The 23,209-nt window shown below is 35.7% G+C and overlaps 1 pseudogene; it reads right to left on the bottom strand.

The window, feature by feature from the left end:
- Positions 1 to 12,660: 12,660 nt before the first annotated feature.
- LOC120176369 lies at positions 12,661 to 18,975 on the bottom strand (annotated as a pseudogene).
- Between the last annotated feature and the right edge of the window lie 4,234 nt (positions 18,976 to 23,209).

Genomic DNA, 23,209 nt, shown 5'->3' with positions numbered 1-23,209 from the left:
TCATTCTATTAAAAAAAATTCTTTATAAAAATATTTAAAGTTTAAAGTTGTAATTTATTTTTTTAACTCCGTGCGTATGTCGGCTGCCAATTTTAACAAGAGATGAGACATCATCCACCATTAATTATTTAATGTATTCGGTGTTTATCTCATATTGGTGCATGGGTAAGGCAAAGTTGGTAAGTGCTCATTTTTTTTATATTACAATATAGAAGATCTGACGAGGAGAATGAGTCTCATCTTTTTGTGCTTAATTATTGGGTCTCTCAGTCCTATGAAACAAAGATTATTGAGGCACTAAATCATAAGAATATGACTCCCAAACCTTCAAGGATAACATCTATCTATATGTTGAACTGAAACTATTACATAGTTATTATATGAATTATTTATTGATTTAATGGGACAAATTTTCGAGTTACATTGAACCTATTGAAATACTTAAAGTGGTTAAAAATAGAAGTATTTTTCTTTTTTGAGATTCTAAGTTGAAACAGTTATATCTACAGGATATATATACGATGTCAATGACTAATTAAGAGTGTGGACCATAATAATCTCAAATTATTTTAAAAACTTTACAGGTACGATTAGCATATTCGGAGTAATATATGTTGTGCTATCAGTTTGGTATTGAAATGGATTTGGCTTGATAGTATGATGCAATCTGTAGATTTCTTTTTAGAGAACCAAGGACAATTCCTGGCGTCAAAGGAGGCTTGAAATAAAACCTTTTTCTTTAACATTTGATTTGTCTATATCAGTAATTGATATATTCCTACCTTACAAGTACAGGATAAGAGACATTATCTGTCCCGTTCTTGAAGAGTACGAAACCAGAAGCCATTACTGAACATCGTAAATACTTTTGGAATCGAAATAGCCATTTCGCCCATTTCATCGAGATAAACAAGACGCATTCTAGCATAACTCGTTCCTGCTAGGGAAAATAGTGCAGCACCGATAAATCCATGAGATATTATTTGTAAAATAGCTCCGTTGAGTCCCGTATAAGTTATAGAATCAATTCATATAATTATGAAATCCATATGAGATACGGATGAATAGGCTATTTTTTTTTAAAATTCCGTTGACCAAAAGATGTTGAATCGAACAATATCAGTGGTAAAAGAATTATTGTTATACTTTGATGTTTCGAGTTCGAGCATTAAGAATATTATGAGTGTAAACGTTTAATATCAAATAATTAAAAATTATCTTTAAATAGATATCACTTATACTTACTCTATATTAATAAAAAAAATATTTGAACAATAAACTAATGAGTATGGTGGTACGACACCTGAACCACCCCTAAAGCAGAGAGTACAATGCTGCATTTGCAACTTGATAAGATTTTCCCCATTTCAAAACTAATATTGCCTTTTGTATTCCTTCTAATGGAAAGAGAATATTGGACAAGTTGCTTCAAAGTGGTGAAAAAATACTAACAAAAAGTTTAGCAAAGGTATAATTATAGTTTTAATCCATATACTATACTCAATTTTGAAATTTAATCCATCTATTTTAATTTGACACAATTTTATTTCAGTAGTATCTCAAAATCAATATAACCGATAACTGCTGTAGTTAAAGTATTATCAAGACTTTGGACTCCCTATTAATGTTATAAATACAGAAAGACAAAATTGTTCCAAGTCAAAAAAAGAAGAATTAAATATCAAATTTTAACATAGTAAAATGGCAAAACCCATAATTAAACCTAATTAAATTTTGGTGTTAGAAACTGTTCCAAGCACATGAAATAGTTGCCATATAAAGTAGAGGGAAGTTCCCGCTATTGGGGATGACTCATGGGTCGCAATTCCCAAGCATAACCGAGATGCCGCCGAATCATAGTGGACAGCATCATGATTTGGTTATAAATAAAGTTGATAATCTGTAAAAACAAATACTTCGCTTTAGTGGGGGAGCTTTAATTAATGGGGAAAAAATAAAGGAAAAAACTTTTGATTTCATCATCAACAAGAAGCAGGTATAGTAGGGGAAAAGTGGAGAAAGAATATATGGGAACATCCTTTTTCTGAACAGTGTTTTGAGTGTGGAGATGAAGTTATTGTTGCAGAATATTGGGATGACTGTATCCCACACTATACGAAGCCTTATGTTTTAGGAAACATGGTGACTCAACTGAGTCAATGTAGTGGAGTCACATCTATAATTTTGTTTTGCCCTTTTTTCTCCCCGTTTTGCTTCATGACGTAGTTTGCTACCCCGGCCCCTTCCGTTAGCAAGTTCCATTACATGTTTTGTCATCAAGCCTAAAAACCCAGAAAAAAATGGGTATGTGTAGAAATTGACAGAACGAGAATGGAGAACAAATACTAAGCAAATTATCGATGATAGACAATTTAACAGTGAGGCTATAACATGTGTTGACATGCTCTAAAACATCTTTCAGAGTCAAGATGTCATTTGTATTGAAAGAGGGGAAGTGGTGGTGCGACAGATGAGTCCATTGTCGGACATTTGACATAGTGAGATCAGCATATCTGCTAACACTGAGCAAGGGCCCGACAGGATCGTCAAACACCAGGTGAGAAGGACTCGAACGGCATTATGTGAAACCAGAACATTGTCAAATTGGTAACTTTTTAGTACGCAGGAACTTCTGGTATGGATCCTCTAATAGGTCATCAAGAAAGTAGTCCAACTCTGCACTGTATTGTTTTTTGAGGTGTTAAGAGTTTGACTTAAATTTGAAGCGACACAAATTAAAAAGTAATAAACCTAATTTGATTGAAAAGTAGAAAATCTTATTCAAGTAATTTTTTATAAAGTAGTTTTTACTTTATTTGGTTTATTTTGTAATCAAGTATCTATCTATATAAATAGATACTAAGGACAAAGGTTATATATCAAGTTTTTTCCTAAAAATATTTAGTGTATTTTCTTCCTTTATATTAGTGAAATTATTCTCTTCCGTCGGTGGTTTTTTCTTTTTCTGATTACCACGTAAATCTTGATGTTCTTTTTTCCCTTTTTCGATCTTGTTTATTTTTTTCGATAATCGTTTTGATATTATATCAAATTAGTATCAAAGCTTCAGATATAAGATTATGACAACAATAAAGTATGATATTCCACTGTTGGATTGAAATACAAGGTTCTTGTTGTGACAAGTTAAGATTCGAGATGTTCTTGCACAGTTGGACTTAGATGATGCTTTTAAAAGGTTTGATAAGAAGATGTCGTCAGATTGGATGAACGAACAAAAACATATAGATCGTAAGGCCCTATCAAATCCATTTACACTCATCATAAAAAATATTACAGGATATGTTGAAAGAAATAACGACTACTTCTTTGATGACAAAATTGAAGCAACTATGCATGTAGAAGTTATTTACCAACAAGTTGCACTTAAAACATTATCTTTATTTCCTCAAGTTGGTGGAAGGTTCCTATCTTAAAGAGCACCTGATCACATTCAAGGAAATTGTCTCTGATCTAGAGTCTTTAGAAGTGAAGTATGACCAAGAAGACTTAGGATTGATCCTCCTATGTTCGCAACCTCCTTCCTACTTATCTTTCAGAGACACAATCTTGTACAATCATGAAATATTCACTCTTGAAAAAGTGTACAATGACATGCACTCGCTTGACAAGATGAAACATCTTGCATCTGGTTCCGAGTCAATAAGCAGAGGGTCTCATGGTGCATGGATCAACTGGCTTAGACCATGGAGAAAAGGCGAGTGTTTTTCTAGTAGTATAGGAAAAGACATATTAAAATCTTTCAACAAACAAAAAACTTGTCCCTTTTGTTAAAAGATAGGTCATGTTAAAGCAGAGTATTACAAGTTACAAAATAAAACCAAAAGAGAAGCGGAAGAGTAGAATTTGCAAAATTTGGTGAGGTTGGTGTAGCGGAGGAGTACAATGATAGAGAACTTCTAATTGTGGCTGACGACAACATTATAACTAGTGACGAGTGCATACTTGACTAGTTTGCGACGTAAAAAGTTGTATCCACATGTAATATATTTTTAGGAAATAATATCTCTTATAAAGTTGTATGTATTGGCACAATCAAGATTACAATGTTCGATGAGATTGTTCAGATACTTGGTAATGTAAGACATGTCCTAGATTTGAGTTGAAACCTAATTTCATTAGGTACCCTAGATTCAAAATGATACAAATTCTCTAGTGAAGGTAGAGCTATGAAAATTTGAAAGGGCTCTCTTATTGTGGTGAAAGGATAGAGAAAAACTGTCAAGTTTTATGTTATATAGGGTTCAACAGTTTTAGATAATATAGTTAATGTTTCCTCCTCCTTGTCAAATAATAATAACGTTGTTATTGGTAAAATATTTTAACTAAATTAAGAAAAAGAAGATTTTTTGTTGAACAAGATTAACGTAGGCAGAACGATTATGTGAAACAAAAAATTCAATTTCGAGAGCATAACAAATTTGAAGATAGAATTATCATTGATGATCGGGTTTGTGTTGTGCATGATATTAATCGTGGTGATACATTTGTAAGCAAAGTTGACACTTATGATAATCATGCCAATGTGAAGACTAAATCTAAACTTAGAAAAAGCTTGGATTCAGTCTCTACCCATTACTAAAAGATTACCCCTTGGAGGGTGTTGTGGAAGAGTGGAGAACTTGGGTCCCTTATCGAATTTGAGTGTTTTGTCTCGAATCCTTCACACTTTCAGAATTCACATCAAGGTAGATATTTGTTATAGTTTGATTCGAATTCAAGGTGACACAAATTAATTGAGAAAGTAAAAAACTTAGTTTGATTAAAAGTGAAAATTTTGTTAAAGTATAGGCCTTTATTAAAATAGTTTTTACTTTATTTAGTTTCCTTTGTTATCAAAGATATATATATATATATATATATATAGGGTAAACGACATTATTGATCACTTACCTTTCATATTTGCTCATTTTTGCTCATAAAATTCAAAAAACTTAAGTTTAGGTCACTTACATTATTGTTTTATAAAGTTTTGGTTATTGGGACGTTGAATGTCGTTAATTTAACGATTTGCCACATTAGTAAAAGGACTTAATTTTTATTTTAATCTCTACGTTTTAGATAAAATTTTAATTATGGATTTTTTTTGTAAACCCAAAGATGAAAAAATATCCGATCCGAACGATCCGATCCGTTTATCCGGTGATCCGATCTGAAATTTCGAATATCCGATCTGAATTTTTTCGAATAATTCGAATCGGATATCCGATAAAAATTTCGAATAATCGGATCGGATACGGATCGGATAAACTTTGATTTCGGATTATCCGAAAATCCAAAAAATAAATGGGCCTTTAGCCCTAAGCCCAGTCGTTTTCAACCTAGAAAAGCAATGTATGTCACCGACACTGGTTGTGAAGCCATAAACTATTCTGCTTGTGTTTTTCAGTTTACTTTTTATTTCTTTATCATTTAAATATTAATTATAATGCTGCAATTCATCAACACAACTTATTATGCTTGCACAAGTAAATGATTTTTTGCACTGGAAACAAGAATTATGGATAAATTACAAATGATTTTTTCCCCGGATAATTGAATGTTGATAAAACTAAGAGTAATTTGACCTGGGAATGACTTTATTCATCACCATATTATTCATCTATTAACTCGAAAGATTTACCCCAGCTGAACATATTTTCGCTTATAAACTTCAGTTTTTACCTTTTTTATATATTTTTCTTTTCAAATTTTTATTTAAGTTGGTGTGATGAATTATGAAACTACTTAAGTTGGGAAGAATAAAAATTATTATTTTTAAAATAAATAAAATGTTCGGATCGGATATTCGGATATTCGATCTGAAAATTCGGATATCCGATTTTTTCGAATCGGATTTGTATCACTATTTTGACTATCAGAAATTTCGGATATCCAAATTTTTATATCAAATCCGATCCGATATCCAAATTTTTATATCAAATCCGATCCGATATCCAAATTTGCATACCCTAGCCGAAACCCTAGCTCCCCCTCCCCCCACCTTACCCCACTTGCGCCGCACACCCCGTCTTACTTTGTTATACCTCAAACTGGTCACCAAAATTGACAACGATGGTGTGTTTTATTGGAGGAACATCGATCTATTATTCCTTGAGAAGTTGAAGGCCACTGACCTATCAACACAAGTAGCAATAACCTCTTTTTGAAAAAGGCATTCTAACTTCAAATGGCAAGGAAAATCATTGTTCCTGAATTGTACATGGATAAGATTAAGGTATGGGTATTTAACCTTGGACTCTGTAATTTACATAGTTGTGCTCAACTGTGCATTATACGAAAATATATCTGCAACTTATGTTAAATGTGTTGAAGTTGATACACTGATTGTAGAACACATATACCTGTGGTCTCTGACATATTTTCGGTCTTGAATCTGATAACAGGGAATGGTCATGACATATCTTAACTTGTAAGTTCTTCTATATGTTGTAAGATATGCCACACTTAACGGTGGACTGTTCGGTGATGGCCGTGAAGGATGATGATTGTTTGCGAAAGAGCAAACTCGACAGCGAGGGAGACTTTGCAGACAAAGGTTGATGATTGTTTGCGAAGGATGTTATCTCAAGGGCTTGTTTTGAAAGCAATTGTTCCAAATGAGAAGAGATCTTTAAAATTGTAGCTCTACAAGCAGTCATGTCTAAAAAGGTTTTCATCTAATGGCTTCCCTGAATTGAGGTTCGCTCAGTTTTGTTTTTATTTGAATAGAAAATTGGTGAATTTGTGTAAGAGAACAAATAAGAATGTTTGCATTTGGCATTTTCAGTTATCTTTTGACTATGAGCAATAGAGAGGTTGGAGAAAGAAGTTCGAAACTGTAAATGAAACCAAAGAAGCTTCATCCATTGAACTCTCGCCTGTATTCGTTGTCGGTTTAGGGACGGGATGTGGAGCAAGTCCCCGAGGGAGGGGGAGAGCTAGGTTTAAAACTTATCCTTAAATTTCTTTAGGTTTACAAAAAGAGAAGCATATCAATAAAACGGTAAATTTAAAACTTATCCTTAAATTTCTTTAGGTTTACAAAAAGGGTCATAATTAAAATTTTAACTAAAATATAGGAGTTAAAAAAATTAAACCATTTTACTAAAATTCTAGGCCATCAAATTAACGACATACAACGTCTCAATGACCAAAAGTTTATAAAACGATAACGTAAGTGATCAAAACTTATATAGAAAATAATGCAAGTGACCAAAAGTTAAAGTTCTTTTTTTAATTCAGTAAGAATAAGTGACTAATCCTGTAGTTTACCCAAATAGATAACAAGAGTAAAAGTTAAATATTAAGTTTTTCTTTTCTTTTTTTCAAAATCCTCTTTTATTTTCTTTCTTCATATTAATAAAATTCTTATTCTTTACTTGTTTTTTTCTTTTTTGTTTTTCTACATAAATATTTTATTTATTTATTTTTTGGTTATATTTGTTTATTTATCGAGAATCATTTCGATATTATAAGAAGAATGTTGAAGCAAAACGTGTTCAGATTGTGAAGGACGCTGAACGGTGCAAAAGGTTTCATGGCATTATTATCTGCTAATAATGGGTTTATTGTTAGTTTTTTTCCACTCAATTTGGTCAATTGGGCCGCTAAAAAGTTGAGGAGGCTGACATGAAAAGAGCAAAAATCAACTCAACTAAACTCAATTAGTAATTTTATAAATTTAATTTAACAAGAAAAATTTATGTTCGAGTCAACTTATAAAATAAAAGCCAAATAACTTAAAGTTTTAGTAATTAATGAATTAGTTTTCAAGTTCGAGTTGAGTTCATCTACTCTACATGATATATGTATATTATATATGAAAAATATGAAGAAATATATATATGTATATCATATATGATTATAAAAAATGCTTAAAATAAAATCAAATAGTATCATAACATTATAAATATTTACAAATAAATTTGAATAGAAACTCAAACAACTCAGCTCAAATTTCATAAACGCTGCTCGACTAAAAAATAAATAAAATTTGAGTTATAAAATATCACTCATCAACTGAATAACTCAAAAGTTTTTAACTCAACTCGGTCAAATACTCACATCTATTGATACGTACCAGCAACAATAGGTTTAGAATTAGGATTTCATTTTTAGATTTAAAGTTTTGGGCCATGTAACCAGATCTCCTGATTTCCTTGTACTTGGGCCGGTATATTGTATTGGATTATATATTTGGACTGTAAATGAACAAGTGTTTATTTTTTGGGTATCGGTTTGGAATAAAATTGGGCCTAATCTGAATGAAAATCATGGTTTTTGCCTAATACTGGAAATCAAAGAATTATTTGGTCCAATAGGTCACCCTGCTTTTTTATTTTATTTTTGTAATTCTTGACGACGTCAAGAAATAGTTGAATGATAATGGCGCGGGGCTTGTCGAGTACGTCGAGGTTGTCCTCCTTGATCGTCTTCGTCTACATCTTCGTTTCTTCTTGAAGAGGAGGTGTATTGAACATCACTTACTTTGAGATCCACCTTTGAAATACGATGATGTGATACTTATGATATTTGACGCCATCATTTCCATCATTGACTCAACTCGGCTACGTTGTTGACCATATAAGATATGATCCCATTCACCCTCACCTGCATCATCTGTCAGAGATGGTTGAGTGTTTTGCATTGCATCTCATAAACCTCCAACCCAAGTCGACTGAATCTCGATTGAAACATGGTATGGAGGATAAAAACCAAAATTGGTCTGAGATGCAAAATAATCTTGAGATACAGAAGCAAAAGATGAAGATGTCGATGATGATTTCTTCGATTTTGCGAATTTGTCCTTGTGTTGTTCTCATTCTCTCTTGGTGTCATGAAATATTTGGTCAAATACTGGAAATCAAAGAATTATTTGGTCCAATAGGTCACCCTGTTTTTATTTTATTTTCGTAATTCTTGACGACGCCAAGAAATGGTCGAATGATAATGGCGCGGGGCTCGTCGAGTACGTCGGGGTTGTCCTCCTTGATCGTTTTCGTCTACATCTTCGTTTCTTCTTGAAGAGGAGGTGTATTGAACATCACTTACTTTGAGATCCACATTCGAAATACGATGATGGGATACTTATGATATTTGATGCCATCATTTCCATCATTGACTTGACTTGGCTACGTTGTTGACCATATAAGATATGATCCCATTCACCATCACCTGCATCATCTGTCAGAGATGCTTGAGTGTGTTGCATTGCATCCCATAAACGTCCAACCCAAGTATGCTGAATCTCGGTTGAAACATGGTATGGAGGATAAAAACCAAAACTGGCCTGAGATGCAAAATATTCTTGAGATGCAGAAGCAGAAGCAAAAGACGAAGATGTCGATGATGATTTCTTCGATTTTGCAAATTTGTCCTTGTGTTGTTCCCATTATCTCCTCTCTTTTGGTGTCGTGAAATATGATTTCTCAATTGCTTCGTAGTTTCGGAGATAAGGAGAAAGGTCGAAATCTAGGTCTGTAGGTGTAATCTCATAACGCAAAGGGACCAATAACTGACATTGATTCAGTTGCTCAATGTAGAAAGCATGCTTTCTCGGCCAATTTTTGGTATGCTTTTCACATATATCAATTTTATGGAGCGCGTCCTTATCAAATATTTACACAAGAATTGGTTGATGAGACCCAAACTGTTGCAACACTCAATCTGCAATGTGTTTCTCAACAATCTTAAAGTATAATAAAGGCGTTACAACATACCATAACTCCTACCCATAAAAAAATCCTGGTGGCAGTAACTGGTAGATCTCTTCGTCACAATACTTAAGCCAATAAAACTGTAAATATTAATTATACAAGTTAGTATATATAAAATTAAAAAATTTTAAAAAAAATAATAAAATAAATAATATAATGCAGTTGAATATTTACCTTATGTCGATCGACAATGTCGATCCTCATTTGTATATCTTTTTTAGTTGCACCTGATAATTTCATCTTGGTTATTTTATGGTGTCATCTAAAAAATATAAAAATAAAAAACGATTAAATACTAATAGACAATAAATGAAAAAAATAGTTTAAAAATAAAGTTAAAAAATTACATTGTAGTTAGAGGAAACTCAATCGTGGCTGGTGAAATTGGTGTAAAAATTGGGAACAAATACCAAGCCCAAGACTGTAACAGTAATAGACAGCTTGCTACATCTGTTTTTTGACCTCTTTCGACGATTACCGCCTTGCATAGTTCCCGAAATAAAAAGGCCAAAATCATTGAACCCTACCTAGTATTGTGACACTCAATAAAATTATTCAATAAAGGAAAATACTGAGTGTGTACCAAATTACCGAAATTATTTGGTACTAATATCCCTCCAATCAATTGGATAAGATATGTCCGGGCCGCAAATATGACCTCCTCTTTGGTAGAGTCGTTCATCACTTGAAATTCAGACTCCAACCAAGTGATTCATAACTGATACCCGTCTAAGACCTCGAGTGGTGGTATTCTTCCCAAAACTTCCTCAACAATATTGAATCGATTGTAATCGTTCTGCCTTATGATGACCACACCATTAATCGAAACACTGAGTTAGTAAACGACATCTTCCAATGTAATCGTTGCTTCACCACTTGAAAAATAGAAAGTATGCATCTCAGGTCTCCAACTTTCAATCAGAGTCACAATCAACGCCAAGTTCCCCTTAAAACCACGTAGAAATATGGCTGGATACATGTTCGATTGTTGTAGATATATAATTATTCGTTGATGCGGATCTCTCAATGTCATTCCTCATTGACGAATGTTCTTTTCTTCTGAGTTTGAACAAAGAAATATAAACATCATCAAGCGAAACATTTCTTAAAGGGAAGACATTTTTTGGGAATTCTTCAGAAACTACGATTTTTTTCTCAATTTTTTCCGTAACAATGGATAGTAAAAATCTTAAACCCTAAACCCTTATTTATAACACTAAACCCTTATTTATAACCCTAATCCCAACAGATATAAACGACTAATTTTTTTTAAAAAAAATTAGACCGAGCTCGTCACCTCCAGGTGACGAGTTCCATGGTGATTATTAACAACTGACCGTTATTGTTGCCCAATAGCTATAAATGATTACTTTTTTGTGAAATCAGGCGGGACTCGTCACCTCAAGGTGATGAGTTCTTTCATTTTTATTTTAATTTTTTAATTAAATTTACAAATTATTTAAAAATGATATTTTCTTCGAGGTGATGAGTCATGTTAAATACAATAGAATAATGGTCTACATGGAACCCACTAAATTGAGACCACTAAAATAATATATCCAATGAAACTCGACACCTCGAGATGATGAGTTCCCTTGTAATATAGTAATTGTCGTATATTGTAAAATAAAAAAAGGGTGTATCCTACTAGGCCAAATAATTTTCGGGTTTGCCCTATTGATAAAAAAAACCCGAAAATCTATGATTAGTATCCATTATTACATAACTCTCATTAATCATTCACAAGACTTTGAGAGTAATTTTTTTTACCTTTCAGTTCCAAGGTTTCACCTTAATTAATCTGGACTGACCCGAGTCGCACATTTGGTTTTGGTGGGTGAATCTTCCAGCTAGGATTTTCTACATACACAAAGATTCAAACCTGAGACCTTAGTTAAGTGATATCAAACTGCTTACCACTTGAACCAACTCCGGTAGTGACTTGAGAGCAGTTTTTCAATCCCCTAAACCACAACGGACAACAAAAATGATATAATAAAAGGAAAGTGTTGGCATGAGATGATAGAACGAAGCCGAGAAGAATAAAAAATATAATAAAAATTTAAGAGTTAAAACGAATAAATAAATGTAAGTTAAGGAGCCAAAAGGATAATTATACATTTCATATATGAATCGTCAATATTCAATTAAATGGAATGTAATGATATATAGGACCTATATGTAAATATAGTGCCTATTTAAGTAGGGTCCAATATGCTCATCTAATAAATCTATAATGAATCATGCATCAAACATAAAGCATTACAAGCAATGTCAAATAACCTACGTAAGATGCAAATGTGTTCAATTTGGTCCAAAATAATCACTTCTCCTTGGTCGCCCACGTTTAATCTTTTGTTTTCTTTGTGGGTGCCTAGCATTTTTCTAACCATTTCTTCAACCAATTGGGTGAGATATTTTGGAGAAAAAGAATCCATAAATAAAAAAAGGCTTAAGGGATGGGATGAGTTTGGATTTCTATTAAAAATGGTTAATCATGAAGAAAGTGGAATGTTGGATATGATTAAACAACTGATGAAGCTGGAACAAGTTAATCCGCGAGGGTTTACTCATCATATTAAAGCGTCAGAGTACAGTAGAAGGATGGTTAATTATTAAGCTACAAAATAATCATTGGAAAGAGGGGGTTACATGCTAGTTTTTATTGTGATTTTTTTTAATCAGCATTTGGAAGAAAACATGGTGTATTGGTTTATGTTGTTGGAGTGGTAAAGGTGTTGTTTGAAGCTGGAATATCAACAGCTTATTATATCAACAACTTATTGATCTAGTATTGTCTGTGATGGGCAAACCATTGTTTTTCTCATCAGTTTCTGAGTGTTTCCATCTTTAAATTAAAACAATTACTATCTCCAAAACTAATCATCTCTAATTATTCATGTGTTGGCCAAGTTTGTTATCTTCCCATATTCATATGTTAATTCTAATACATTCCGAGGTGGACTTTTTCGGCTAAAATAAAGGTCCCTAGGGCAGCAGTGATGATCACGCACAGAGGGCTGAAAGATGTTACGAAAACTGGTCCTTGTTCCCAGATCATGATGCCTTGCACGTAATAGGCCATCCCGAAGCACACGATTCCCTAATCAAATACGGATTATATCTAAGCCTTAAGCATTTGTGATTCGTAAGACTTCAGCGAACGACATCGTGGCTGATGGGATTTACAGAGTAAAATGCAGCAAGAAATCTGGCGTCGAATCCGATTTTCCAGGTGCTAAAGTCACGAACCAAGATAAGTGACAACAATCCATCTTGCACCATCCCCATGAAGCATATCCAAGCCGTAAGAGAGAGCTCTGCCGGGTACTTCTTCAACTTGAAGGACTGAAACCAAGAAACAGAAACTAATGTGTTAGCTCATGAACAATTAAGTGGTTTTCTAACGAAACTTGTTGAACTCACTTGAAAAATAAAGAAGCTTGACCATCCAAAGATACTTCCCAGTGTTGATCTGCAGATTCACTAGTGGTTCCTCCTTGTGCGGCTCCTCCTGACTTGACGAAGTCAATAATGGGGCCCTTGTACAAAGTCATCACCATTGCTCCCAACATCGTGATTATATTCCCTACGATCTTTGCAACACTGTGTATCTGTTGGATCATAAACTTGATCCATTATGGGAGCCTAAACCCAAACCCAAACTAAATTGATGTTATTGCTTACATCAATTAGATGAAGATGTCATTGCTTACATCAATTTAGTTAGGTGAGAGTTAGGTATTTGTAGACTTTAATGGTTTAAATTATTTTATTTGTGTGGTGTAGGATTGTTATTGAGTAGTATAAATACCCCTCCCCATTTTAGTTTAAGCATCAAGAAAAATTAAGAGCTTCTAAGTGAGTGAAGAAGCAAAGTCTTATAAGAGTGAGTTGTAGTTCTTGTTTTTGAGTGAGAGTGCTCTTGTAATATTTGTTTGAGTTTCAATAAAAAGTTGTTTGTGTGAGTGTTTTATTTCTATCAAACTGGCATCAGAGAGAGTTAGAAAGATTGAAGATCTCGACGAGAGGAATCCGCCGCCGCCAAAATCTTCCCAATCTGAGTTCTGACGCGCCGCCACGCACCGCCGGAAGACTGCTGCCAGAAAATCAAGTCATTATATTGAGAGATATGGCAAATGATATGGCACAATTCCAAGTTCCGACACTCAACAACAACAACTACGGCAATTGGAGTATTAAAATGAAAGCACTTCTTGGATCACAAGATGTGTGGGATATCATAGAGAAAGGCTATAACGAGCATGCGGATGATGATGCTTTTACTACTCTTACACCAGATCAAAAGACAACTTCGAAGGATTCAAGAAAGAGAGACAAGAAGGCTCTCTGCCTCATCTATAAAGTATTAGATGATGATGATGGTTTTGAAAAGATTTCGAGTACAAGCTCTAACAAGGAAACGTGGGAGAAGCTACAAATCTCTTACAAATGATCCGAGCAAGTAAAGAAGGTCCGTCTCCAAACATTAAGAGGTGAATTCGAATCCTTACACATGAAAGCATCCGAGTCTATTTTAGATTATTTCTCAAGATTGTTAGCTATTTCTAATCAATTAAAAAGAAATGGTGAAAAGTTGGAAGATGTGAGGATAATAGAGAAGATACTCCGTTCGTTGGATCCCAAATTTGAGCACATAGTCGTGACGATTGAAGAAACTAAAGACTTGAAGTATATGATGATCGAGCAACTCCAAGGATCATTGCAAGCATACGAAGAGAAACATAAGAAGAAGCATGGGTTTACTGAGCAACTCCTCAAGCTGAAACTCAAAGATATGCATGAAACCCAACGTAATGATAGAAACCAACGTGGCCTAAGCAGAGGTAGAGGCCATGGACGAGGTGGAAGTCACGGACGTGGACGTGGACGAGGCTGGAATTACAACAACAATAATTCCAACAACAACTATAAGAAAGGAGAAAGCTCAACACCAGGCCGTGGAATAATCAATATGAACTCAAGCTATGACAAATCTCAAGTTCGATGTTATAATTTTCAGAAGTTTGGGCATTATGCTTCAGAATGTAGAGCTCCCAACAACAAAATTGAGGAGAAGGCCAACTACGTGGAGGAAAAGACAGATGGAAAAGAAACTCTTCTTCTAGCACGAAATGAAACTGATGGTGGCCAAGCAAATTCCTGGTATCTTGACAGTGGTGCAAGCAATCACATGTGTTGAAGGAAAGACATGCTCATGGAGCTAGACGAGTCAGTAAATGGAAATGTTTCGTTTGGAGATGATTCCACAATAGCAGTGAAAGGAAGAGGTAACATCTTTATCCGTTTGAAAGATGAGAGACATCAATTTATTTTAAATGTCTATTATGTACCCAATATGAAAAGTAACATCTTTAAGTTTAGGGCAACTGGTAGAGAAAGGTTATGATATTCATATGAATAATTATAATCTTTCTATAAAAGATCATAAGAATAACTTCATTGCTAAAATGCTGATGTCAAAGAATAGAATATTCTTGATCAACATACAAAATGATGTTGCAAAGTGCCTGAAAGCTTGCTACAAAGATGCATCATGACTTTGCCATATTTGATTTGGGCATCTCAATTTTAGAGGTCTAGAGCTACTATCTAAGAAGGAGATGGTGAAGGGTGTCTAGTCGGGAAATAATTTAGGAAAAACTTTCCAAAGGAGTCAGAGCCAAGAAGCCACTTGAGGTCATCCATACCGATGTGTGTGGACCGATCAAGCCAAGCTCTCTCGGTAACATTAACTATTTTCTTCTCTTCATTGATGATTTTTCAAGAAAAACCTGGGTATATTTCTTGAAACAGAAGTCAGAAGTTTTTGAAGTCTTCAAGAAGTTCAAAGCAGCAGTGGAGAGAGAAAGTGGTAGAAAGATCAAAGCCATGAGATCCGACCGAGGTGAAGAATTTACTTCCATGGAGTTTCAAGAGTTCTGTGAAGCAAATGGAATTCGTCATCCAATGAAAGTTATTAGATAACCCCCAGCAAAATGGTGTGGCAGAAAGAAAGAACAGAACAATCATCGACGTAGCACAAAGCATGCTAAAAAACAAGAAACTACCCAAGGAATTTTGGGCGGAAACAGTAGCGTGTGCAGTCTACTTGTCAAACCGATCTCCAACAAGAAGTGTATGGGGAAAGACACCGCAAGAGGCATGGAGTGGAATAAAGCCTGGCATTTCCCACTTGAGAACCTTTGGAAGTATAGCCCATGTTCACGTACCAGACGAGAGAAGAACGAAGCTTGATGATAAAAGCGAGAGTTTTATCTTCATCGGCTATGATACTAATTCAAAAGGCTACAAGCTGTACAATCCAGACAATAAGAAGTTTGTGATTAGTCGAGATGTGGTCTTCAACGAAGAAGGAGAATGGGATTTTAACTCTCATGTAGATGACTTCAATTTCTTTCCTCAGTTTGAAGAAGATGAGCAGACAATGAGGGAACAACTAGGAGAACCTCAACAAGAGCTTGAAACTCCACCCACTTCACCAACATCAACCACTCAAGGAGACTCATCACCTTTGTCATCATCAAGTGGGAGTCAAAGTGAAAGAGTTGTGCAACGTACAAGAAGCCTTAGAGATCTCTATGAGGTAACTGAACGACAAGATAATCTTACATTATTTTGTCTGTTTGCCGATTGTGAACCAGTGAGCTTTCAAGAAGCGGTACAAGAAAATAAATGGAGAGATACGATGGACGAAGAAATCAAGGCCATCGAGAAGAATGACACATGGGAACTTACCTCACTTCCCAAGAGACATAAGGCGATAGGTGTCAAATGGGTGTACAAAACAAAGCAAAACGCCAAAGGAGAGATTGAAAGGCACAAGGCGAGGCTAGTTGCTAAAGGCTATAGTCAAAAGGCTGGAATTGACTATGATGTGGTATTTGCTCCTGTTGCTCGATTGGAGACTATTAGACTAATCATTTCTTTGGTAGCTCAAAACAAGTGGAAGATACATCAAATGGATGTAAAATATGCCTTTCTAAATGGAGTTCTTGAAGAGGAAGTCTACATTCAGCAACCATCAAGCTACAAAGTCAAAGAGCACGAAGACAAGGTGTTAAAGTTGAAGAAGGTTCTTTACGGGCTAAAACAAGCACCAAGGGCATGGAATAGCCGAATCGACAAGTACTTCATAGAGAATGGCTTCAACAAGTGTCCCTACGAGCACGCTCTATATATCAAGATTAAAAATGGAGATATTTTGATCGTGTGTCTCTACGTGGATGATTTGATCTTCACCGGAAGCAACCCAAGCATGTTTAATGAATTCAAGGATGTGATGATGAAGGAATTTGAGATGACAGACATGGGGCTCATGGCGTACTACCTTGACATTGAAGTTAAGCAACAAAAGGATGGAATTTTCATTTCACAGGAAAGCTATGCAAAGGAGATCCTGAAGAAGTTCAAGCTGGAGAACTGTAAGCCAATAAGCACACCGACAGAATACGGGATCAAGATGTCCAAACATGAAGAAGGCGAAAGTATAGATCCAACATTCTTCAAAAGTTTGGTGGGAAGTCTACGCTATCTAACTTGCACGAGGCCTGATATTCTTCACGTAGTTGGATTGGTTAGTGGTTATATGGAATCTCCAACAACCACCCATTTTAAAGTCGCAAAGAGAATTCTTCGCTATCTGAAAGGTACAATTGACTTTGGCTTGTTCTATTCAATTTCTAATGATTACAAGCTTGTTGGATATAGCGACAGTGATTGGGGTGGAGACATAGATAATCGAAGGAGCACTACTGTTCGTATTTTTCATGGGAGATACTGCTTTCACATGGATGTCAAAGAAACAACCGATTGTCACATTGTCCACTTGTGAAGCGAAATATGTTGCTGCTACCTCATGCGTTTGTCATGCAATTTGGCTTAGAAATATATTGAAGGAGATAGGTTTGATACAAGAAGAGCCTACCAAGGTTTGTGTCGACAACAAGTCAGTCATTGCCTTACCAAAGAATCCAGTATTCCATGATCGAAGCAAGCACATCGATATTCGCTACCACTATATAAGGGAGTGTGTTGCAAGAAACGATGTGGAAGTTGAATATGTGAAGTCACAAGATCAAGTTGCTGATATTTTTACCAAGCCATTGACGAGCGAAGACTTCATAAGATTAAGGAACTTACTAGGAATCCCAAGATCAAGTTTAAGGGGGGGTGTTGGATCATAAACTTGATCCATTTTGGGAGCCTAAACCCAAACCCAAACTAAATTGATGTCATTGCTTACATCAATTAGATGAAGATGTCATTGCTTACATCAATTTAGTTAGGTGAGAGTTAGGTATTTATAGACTTTAATGGTTTAAATTATTTTATTTGTGTGGTGTAGGATTGTTCTTGAGTAGTATAAATACCCCTCCCCATTTTAGTTTAAGCATCAAGAAAAATTAAGAGCTTCTAAGTGAGTGAAGAAGCAAAGTCTTATAAGAGTGAGTTGTAGTTCTTGTTTTTGAGTGAGAGTGCTCTTGTAATATTTGTTTGAGTTTCAATAAAAGTTGTTTGTGTGAGTGTTTTATTTCCAACAGTATCTTCTTCAAATTCACCTTCTCTAACCTATAATTACCATATTAAAAAATCTGATAATTGAAGGTTTGGTGTGATTTAGTGGGCATGTATATTAATGAAACGATGAATAATTTCACCTGAAAATCACTGCCATTATGAAAGTAACAGCAGGAAGCATGTTGACGAAAGCAGATGAATATGTTGCGTTTGTTAACTTCATTCCCATATAGTATAAGTTCTGGTCAAGCATCGGCCTGGTCATATTAATCCCGTATCAACAACTTAACCTTTTTCTTTACATTCTAATAATAAGTACGCAACGAAAGGAGGGAGTTCAGAACACTACTCCAGGAAACCAAGAACCACAATCCTGAGGAAGTAGGGAGAGTCATCATTGGTCTAATTTTCCTGCATGTAAAAACAACCAACAACGTTGGGGATTCAATATATACTAGTATCAAAATTTGGTGTATAATGTTGTGTGGAGAACTGAACCTTTCAAGAAGGATGGCAAAGGGTGCAATGACAATGGTGGCGACCACGTGGCGGTACATGGTGAGGATGAAATTGCTCATTCCATTCTTCAAATAAATGGAGAGTATGTACAGTACATCCCTGCAAATCCAAACTGGAGGGAGATGATTGCCACGTATGGTTTTGCTCTGTTCAACACCTTACACAAAGTTGCTACACATGATGTTTGGTCTCCCATGTTTCTCTCCACTACCTGCTCTGAGGCTTGCTACTTCTGAATGTCAAATGCTCTTCTTATGGACAATAAAAAGGCTAAGACAAACTAATCATTATATGACCTTAAGCAATATTTAATCTCTAATTTTATTATCTTTTTTAATTTCTTTTTCCGTCTTCATTCTTCTATTTTTTAAGTTTTTTAATTTCGAAAAGAATTAAATTTCACGTTTCCATTAATAATAAATAAATATATTCTCTTTTTTTCAAATCAATTCGGATACTTTTGCTGATGAAAACCAGAAGTATAAAAAGGAAAGAAAGGGGGATTTTTTTGTGGATATGATGCTTTGGCATTTTGTTTTTCTTTTAAATTTTCATTTGTTTTAATTATTTTGTATGGGAAGTGGAGATTCGATTCATAGACAATAAATCTATGGTTAGGTTAAGTGCGGACGATGCTTGCAAAACTTATGTGACCATCATTTTTAGCTAGCCGTCTGCTTAACAACTTCCTATTATTAATTGGTTTAAATATAAAATAAGTGTCTAAATTATTATTTTTAATGATTCTTGTGTCTAATGTTACAAACGTTATCATTTTAGGTGTTTGGGTCATCAACGGCGTTAATTTTTTTCGTTAAGTGACATGCGTCACAATATATAATTTTAAAAATTTTATTTAAAATTAAAAAAATTAAAATTATGTTTTTAAAAAAAATAAAAAACACAAATTGTGCAATAATCCCAAAACTTTGAAAACCTTTTATTTCAACCCATAAACCCACATCAACCACTTCCCTTTGCAATTGAAAAAGCTCCACCCGACCTCACCTCTCCCCGACGACAAAAACCTATGAAATTGTGATTGGTTGATGGTGAATCGATGTTTTATACCTCGCGAATCCTAGAATGAAAATCGTGATCCCACGCAATTTTGATGACCAATTGACGGCAACTACGACGATGTATGGCTAAGAGGATGACAGGGACTACGTCGGCAGCGGTGGACATGGTTGGAAAGGATAGTGGTGGTTGGTTAGGATTAGGGTTTGGGTTTGGGGGTTTAGGTTTTTTTTAATTTAAGAGAAATTAAGGTTTTTTAATAAATATAATAATTTTTTTTTAAAAATTCAAAATTATCAAATTGTGACACGTGTCACTTAACGGAGAAAATTAACTTCGTTGATGACTCAAACACCTAAAGTGATAACGTTTAAACATTAAGCACCGAAATCATTCAAAAAATAATTTAATTACATATTCGTAAAAAGGACTGTTGTTTAGACAGTTATTTTATATTTTAACCTTATTAATTCACTGTCATTATTCGCTCTACATGTTTTCACATTTGGATTCCTTTTCTTTACCGTGAATCTAAAAATTTGCTTGAACCATTTTATTTGACAGGCGGTCTGTTACAATCTCAATAAAGCATTGACAGTTACAAGACAAGAAAACTGAACAGAATGAAAGAGAAGGGACCTCTCTTTATGAAACTTGATTTATTTCACAAAGCATATCTCTCTCAAACGTAGAGAGCTACATTTATAGACCAGATAAGTGCAATTCTAGAAACTCTAGCAGTTACAACAACCTCAACTGATTATAACAAACCTAACCGTGAGAGCCAGCTAAGCAAAACAGCTTTCTCTGGTTGTATACACTAACATACCCCCTACTGCAAAACCCTCCTTGTTAAAAAGCACCAACCTACGTTAAAGAAAAAATAAGAATGCTTGAGAAACGTTCACTAACACTTCCCGTACTACAACCTCAACCTCGCTCAGGCTTTATTCATTCTTCAACCTGCGAGTGCACAAATTTGTCTGGAATTTGAGACACAAGCAGCCACTGTCTATGCTTGAGAAACATGGGAGCAGACAATGGCTTGGTTAAAACATCAGCCACTTGTTCAAAAGCAGGAATCTCCTGAACAAAGAGTTTTCCAGCAGCCACCATCTCCCTAACAAAAAATAAATCAAGTTCAACATGTTTAAACTTTGAATGAAGTATTGGATTAGCACAGACTGCAACAGCACTCGAGTTGTCACACCATAGAACAAACTTGCCATGAACAGTCACACGTAGCTCTCTTAAGAGTGATTCAAGCCACGCCATCTCAGCAGCAGCACACGCAACACTCCTATACTCAGCTTCTGCAGTGGAGCGAGCAACCACCTGCTGTTTGCGAGAGCCCCAGGAGACTAAGTTTCCAGCAAAATAGATACAGTAGCCCGAGGTCGAACGTCTGTCATCTGCATCGGACCCCCAGTTTGCATCAGCAAACCCTGTTAAGGACAAGCGTGACGATGCTAAAAACCGAAGACCAAAGTCCACTGTGGCCTGTAAGTACCTTAGTATGCGCTTCACTGCCTGAAGATGAATATCACACGGAGACTGCATAAACTGGCACACCCTATTCACCGCAAAGGCAATGTCTGGACGGGTGATAACAACATACTGCAATGCGATAGTGAGTAGCGTCTTAACCGGTGTACCATTGTCAACAGTCAACTTACAACTGGTAGCCATAGTGGGAAGCCCTTTAGCATCTTCCAAACCACTCTTACACAAAAGGTCTCGTATGTACTTTTGTTAATCACATCCTGAACTTATTTGTCACAACTTCCAGTCACAATGATGTCGTCTACATATACAAGCAAGTACACGATAGTACCAGCAGTCTCCTTAACAACAGCGAGGCATCGGACCTTGATAAAACAAAAAAAAAAAATCAAACACCCTAGATCCTTCAAAGAAAATTGACTATTGAGCTTGTTAATCACATCCTGAACTTATTTGTCACAACTTCCAGTCACAATGATGTCGTCTACATATACAAGCAAGTACACGATAGTACCAGCAGTCTCCTTAACAAACAGCGAGGCATCGGACCTTGATAAAACAAACCGTTGATTCTCCAAATATTCTTTGAGTTTCTCGAACCATGCTTGAGGAGCCTGCTTCAGTCCATAATGGCTTGTTGAGTTTACAGACCAGGTTACCATCACCCTGCTCATAGCCTGGCGGTTGCACCATATACACCTCCTCAGCTAAGACTTCATTCAGAAAGGCGTTGTTGATCGACTTGCTTTAGCGACCATCCTTTTGACAACGCAAGATAGAACGACACGTACGGTTGCTGGCTTGACCACAGGGCTGAAAACTTCATGATAGTCAATCCCAGGCTGCTGCAAAAACCTTTGGCCACAAGTCTGGCTTATGCCTTGCTATAGACCCTCAACATTTCACTAATTTTAAAATCCACTTGCAACTTACTGGTTTCCTACCACTCGGCAGTGAAACAAGCGTCCACGTGTTGTTTTCATTAGTGCGTCGTATTCAGCTTGAGCTGCTGCCTTCCATTCTGAGCTTTTCATGGCTTCCCGAATGGTATGTGGTTCTTTGTCTGAACAAGCCACTTGAAAAACTTTGGGTTTATAAATTCCACTTGCTTCGGTCACCATAGGATGAACATTGCATTGATCTTCATCACACTGTGTTGTAGTAGGTTGTGATTCTTCACATAATTCGAACTCATTGCCGTTCAGGTTGGTTGACGCACTAGACCCTGGATCAGCTTCATCAGCAGGTGTTATTGAGTCACTACCTGCACATGTACTATCCTCTATAGCACCAACTACATGTGGTGCATCAGCCACAAGTGTGCCAGGATCCTGTGTATAGGCACAAGTTGAATTTGGTGCTTCTCCAGCAACCTGATTTGACCATCGAGTCGACTGTATTATAGGTAGAATGCTGTCCGAGGAACCACGACTTGGATTAGCTGCCTTACCCTCAGAATAAGGGAATACTTCTTCATCAAATACAACATGCCGTGAGATAAAAATCCTCCCATTTTCATCTAAGCACTTGTACCCTTTATATGAAGGACTATAACCAAGAAACACACACTGTTTCGACCTGAAATCCAGCTTGTGCTGATTAAACGGCCTCAAAAGAGGAAAACACGCACAGCCAAAAACTTTTAGCATGGAATAATCAGGAGTTTGTTGGTAAAGAACCTCAAAAGGTGACTTGCCATTCAACACTTCAGTTGGTAACCGATTGATCAAGTGTACTGCTGACAGAAACGCATGACTCCAGAACTTCAAGGGTAGTGCAGCCTCAGCTAGCAACGCTAAACCCATTTCAACAACATGTATGTGCTTCCTTTCTGCTTTCCCATTCTGCTCAGAGGTACTCGGACACGAGACTCTTTGTTGAACACCATTCGCAAGAAACCAACCTTTGAG

The sequence above is a fragment of the Hibiscus syriacus genome, unplaced genomic scaffold (genome assembly GCF_006381635.1).
Source record: "Hibiscus syriacus cultivar Baekdansim isolate YM2019G1 unplaced genomic scaffold, ASM638163v2 tig00112236_pilon, whole genome shotgun sequence".
NCBI lineage: Eukaryota > Viridiplantae > Streptophyta > Magnoliopsida > Malvales > Malvaceae > Hibiscus > Hibiscus syriacus.
The sequence above is the reverse complement of the archived record's forward strand: the minus strand, read 5'-3'. Positions and strand labels throughout refer to the sequence as shown.